The sequence below is a fragment of the Gavialis gangeticus genome, unplaced genomic scaffold, assembly GCF_001723915.1.
Source record: "Gavialis gangeticus isolate Ggan-Ray unplaced genomic scaffold, GavGan_comp1, whole genome shotgun sequence".
Taxonomy (NCBI): Eukaryota; Metazoa; Chordata; order Crocodylia; family Gavialidae; genus Gavialis; species Gavialis gangeticus.
Genome location: NW_017729003.1, coordinates 10,372,714 through 10,378,165, shown reverse-complemented (window position 1 = coordinate 10,378,165; position 5,452 = coordinate 10,372,714).

Sequence of the window (5,452 nt, the reverse complement as noted above, 5' to 3'; positions counted from 1 at the left end):
TCCGACCCTACCAACTATGAAACGATGAGTGTCCATGATGCAACATGCAAACATGCAAAAAAAGCATCATAACCTCCAGACAGACACCCAGCAACCACGGCATGCAGCAAGTACACAAAGCATGCTAACTATGAGCAGAGAAATTCATCTGCACTGTGGCAAAGTCCTTAAAGGGATGGATGGAGCAAGAAAAATCTCCCCAGAAAATTCCAGTGATATACTAGGCAAGGGCACTTTAATCCTGATAATACATATCACATTCTTGTAAAATTGCAAAGTATTTCTTAAGAAGCTGAAAGAAACCAGTGCCCATTTGTTTTGGTTTCCCTTTTTTACTCGTTGACTGTCCCCACACCCACCCTCTCGAAGCCCCTTTAAATATTTTACAGTTCATCAGAATAGGGAACTGGACACTTCAGCCAAAAAAACAAAAAGTGTCTGAAATGTTCTGAAGTTTTAGGAGAATTACCGATCTGCGTCTTGAGATTTCAAAGAAGTGGTTAAAAAATAAGAAGGTAGAATAAGATAAAACATCTTTTCTGGGGAACAGTTTATCCAGAAGCTAAGCTCACCACCTTTTTTGGACCTCTTTATAGGTCAAATAACTATAATATTGTGGAGCTCTGTTATCCTATCTTGTCTCATCAGCATACAATATAACAGCATATTGGCCTCAGAAACTGCAGTACAGAAACAGTCATACTAGGTGGTATTACACTGCTTGGAACAGACACAAGCAACAATGGGATGAAAAGTAGAGGTGCACGGATTCATCAGTCTGATATCAGATTGGCACCGATATAAAGCAATTGACTGTATCAATACTTGGCCTGATATGGCTGATAATGTGGCTGATAAATGCCCCGTGCATTCACATAGCTGCAGTGCAGCATGTAGGCAATGAGGAGCACAGTCCAGCAGATTGGAGAGCTGCATGCAGCTGGTAAATCTCTTGTGGTGGGAGGGAAGGGGCGTGATGGGACAGATCAAGGTCCCCACAGTGAGGGAAGGAGTGGGGCTGGGGCAGGTGCTGCCCAGCCAGGGTGGGATGGGGTGTGGGATGGAGCCACAGCCCATCTGGGAGGCACAGGGAGGGGGGCGGCTCCTGCTGCTGCATGCACCCCAGGAGGGCATTGGGTGGCAGGTGCCTAGCTCCCTACCAAGATGTCATGGCCACTATACTTGTTATGTCCAGCATTTAAGTTTTAGCATGAATGATTTTTAAAAATCATTTTCAAGGCTGTCGTAAAAAGAATCAGAAAGGCATTGGATTCTGAAATGGCTAATTTTACTGAGATGAAGAAAATAAAAAGCATGTTTAAGTGTTTAAGTTAATTGCTTCTCAGAGGCAGAATATGAGCAAATTTCAAAAGTTTTCCTGACCCCTGGCACAAATAGGAGTCAAAGTTTCAAGATACATTTCTTCAAAAGGGCATAAGCACTTTTGTGCACACTTGATATGCAGCTCACACATTCCAGTATGTACACAATCCCCAGCATGTAAATGCACACACCATTGCATACTGAGAAACCAGGAGCTGCCTGCTGACACTGGCAGTTTTGCAAAAATGTACGCACACTTCTGAAAAGTTGACCCTTGAGGTTCTGGTTTGAGGCTTCAAGTCTGTTGTATACTCTGCAAACACTAGTGAAAGGTCTCAGACATCTGGCAGTTTTCCTCCGAGGTCCTTAACACCTCTTGCTCTGTCATTTATGCAAGGTACTGTACCTGTTGCAGATAGAAATATAATACGGTATGTTCTCAACACGTGAGCTTATTAATGATGACCCTACACTGAACCAGCAACCAGCAGTATGAAACTCCACTTCTATGCCCCATTGATATTCAATAGGACTACGGCTCCTATGTTACTAAGTGCAAAATCTCTGTTTCCTGTTAGCCCTCAAGGCTGGTCAGGTATGAAAATGCCAGTTAGGTCATGTAAGAATAAACCCTTAACCTTTTCCCTTTTAGCAACAGCAGTAGACCACAAACATACTTTATGGCCTTCATTTTTAAAGTAAACTGAAGGTGTCATGCTGCTTGCCCTTTTGCTTAGTAAACAGTTCCACAGCATTGACCAGCCAGCACAGATTACCAGGAACATTAATCCAGAAAATGTGAAATCAGATTATTACTGGGAGATTTGGAGGAAATATATGCTGATGACAGGAAAATCCCTCCTGGGGACAGTAAGTCTTCCTCTAATTGGGGTTGTGAGTATGTACATCATTTATTAACTACATGTGTTGCTCTGACTGGATAGATCATTAGAAGACTGCAGCTGCTCTTGAATTGCTGGACAATTTTCTTCCCTTTCTCCCCTAGGGGGACCACCAAATGCTTGGAAGAGTTCTGAATTCCCCCATTTACCTAGGCAGGCAAAGCTTTTTGGGTAGATGTAACATCTTTTGTTAGACTAACTAAAAAGCTGGAAAAGAGTTATTTGCAAGCTTTCAGGCACAAACACCCTTGCCCGAAAAAGGTTGTTTGTGCCTGAAAGCTTGCAAAGAACTTTTTTCCAACAATTTAGTTGGTCTAATAAAAGATATCACATCTACCCAAAGAACCCTGCCTGCCTATGTCCTTAGACCAACACGGCTAGAAGCAACACCCCTTTTACCCAGATTTTTCACCTGGTTTACCAGCAGCAACCTACTCTTCATGACCTTAAACCACACACAAATATGCTCCCATGTCTCACTAATCTGCCTCCTAAACAGAAACTCAAATGGGCTGTGAAGTGACACTGAAAATATTTTTTGTGTTTTTCTTTCCTCCTTACTTGGGATGTCTTGACTTCTTAGATGTCTCATCTATGAACAATGACCTAAAAGCCCTGGTCTCTTCTGAATGGTATTTCCCTAATCCAGTAACCAACCAACTTCACTTGTCCCTAATATGGCACTTGCCCATCCATTCTATGCCCCTTATAATGGTGTGGCATAGAATGGATGGAACATACCATCATACAGAAACAGCTTTCCTTGTCATGTTGGATGATACATTAGGGCCATTGATAGAAATCAGAACTATTTAAAGATTTCACTTGAGATCATAAGAAGTAGGGTTGGAAAGGATGTCAAAAGGTCATCTACTCCAGCCCCCTAAACAAGCCAGGAGCATCCCTGACTAAACCATCCTAGCTAAGTTTCTGCCCAGCCTGCTCCTGGAAATTTCTAGGGATGGAGATTCTACAACTTCTTTAGGTAGCCTTTTCTAATGCTTGACCACCCTCATAGTCAGAAAGTTCCTCCTCATATCCAACCTCTGCTGCAGCTTGCATCCATTGTTCCTAATTTTCCCTTACATCACAAAGAACAAACAGCCCATCTCCATCCTCTCTACAATCATCCTTCAGGTATTTGAAAACTATTATAAAATCACCCTCAGTCTTCTCTTCTCCAAACGAAATAACCCTAGTTCTTTCAGCCTATCTTCATAAGTCATGTTTCCAGGCCTCTAATCATTTTTGCTGCTCTCCACCAGACTGTTTCCAAAGGTTTCCACATCTTTCTTGAAGTGCAGGATCCACAACTGGACACAGGACTGCAAGTGAAGCCTCACTGGTGCTGCAAAGAGGGGAAGAATGACTTCCCTTGATTTGCAAGTGACACTACTGTTAATTTAACCCAGTATACTACTGGCCTATTTGGCAACAAGAGCACACTGGTGGCTCACATTCAACTTATGATCTACTGTAACCCCTAAGTCTTTCTCTGCAGTACTGCAGCCTAGCCAGCCATTCCCTGGTCTGTATTTGTCCATGCAATTATTCTTTACCCAAGATAAAGATTTTGCACTTGATCTTGTTGAATCATGTCTGATTGATTACAGACCATTTCTGCAGTCTATCCAGGTCATTCTGGATCCTAACCCTACCTTCCAGGATATCTTCATCTCTACCCAACTTGGTGTCATCTGCAAATTTCTCAAGTATGCACTCAGTACCCATTACCCAAATGATTAATGAAGATGTTTAACAATTCCAGACCCAGAACAGACCCCTGGGAAACCCCACTTAATACCTCCTTTGTGCTAGACATTAAGCCATTGATGACTGCTTATTGAGCACGACAATCCAAACACTCAAAGAGAAGTTCCCTCTTCTTTGTAATTCTGACCTACAATCTGCTCCAGATTTGTTCACAGGATTGTTCTTCTAACACTTCCATTCCACTTCCCTCTGTCCTCTCCAGTATTTTAGTTTTTGATTTTCACCCAACCCATATTTCCATAATTTTGGCGCACATGCTTGGTTTGGGGGATTCAATATTATTCCTGCTCCATCTAGTTGTCAAAATAGAATGGGTCCTTTGCCTCCCTTACACTAACTTACCTCAAGGCTCAAAAATGCACTCTTTCTGCATGGATTTAGTCCTTTGTCACTCACCAGCATTATCAGTGATGTCAATGCCACTCTGGATAGGAGAGCATTAACTGAACCCTTCTGCAGAGGAAATGCGAAAGATGCATAGATTTTAAGGGGCTGGAAGGGACCTCACAAGATCATTGGGTCCAGCCCCCCTGCACTAGGCAGAAAAGACAACTGGGGTCAGATGACCCCAGCGAGGTGACCATCCAGCCTTCTCTTGGAAGATTTCCAGGATAGGTGATTGCACCACCTCTGGAGTGAACTTATTCCACAGTCTGGACACCCTGACTGTGAAGAAGTTTTTCCTAGTGTTAAGCCTCAGATGGTCTTCCAAGAGTTTGTGGCCATTACTCCTGGTTTTCCCCAGGGTGCCTTGGTGAACACTTGCTCACTGAGCCCTTGTTGTATTCCCCTGATATAGCAGTAAGCTGCTACCAAGTCCCCTTTCAGCCCTCTCTTTTTTAGGCTAAAGAGACCCTCAACCTTTCCTCAAATGGCTTGCTTTGCAAGTCTCTAATCATATGGGTGGCTCTTCTCTGGACTCCCTCAAGCTTTTCCACATCCTTGTTGAAGTGTGGCACTCAGAACTGGATGCAGTACTTCAGTTGTGGCCTCACCAATGCTGAGTAAAGCAGAAGAATCACTTTCCTAGTTTTGTTTGAGATACATCGGTTGATGCATCCCAAAGTATTGTCTGCCCTGCTGGATACAGCATTGCATTGATGGCTTGTGTTAATACTACAGTCTATTATTACCCCTAGATCCTTTTCAGTTGTGGTGCTAATCAGTTTGGCATGACCAAGCCTGTAAGTATGTTGGGGGTTGTTCATCCCCAGATGGAGCACTTTACACTTCTCAATGTTGAACTTCATCTGGTTCCAACTCACCCAACTTGTCAGCCTGTCCAGATCTGGCTGTATCTGAAGCCTATCTTTAAGCGTGACCACGCTTCCCCATAACTTTGGTGTCATCCACAAATTTGGTCAGTGAGCTCTTCACCCCCACATCCAAATCACTGATAAAGATGTTGAAAAGTACTGGGCCAAGCACCAACCCCCAAGGGACACTGCTGCCCA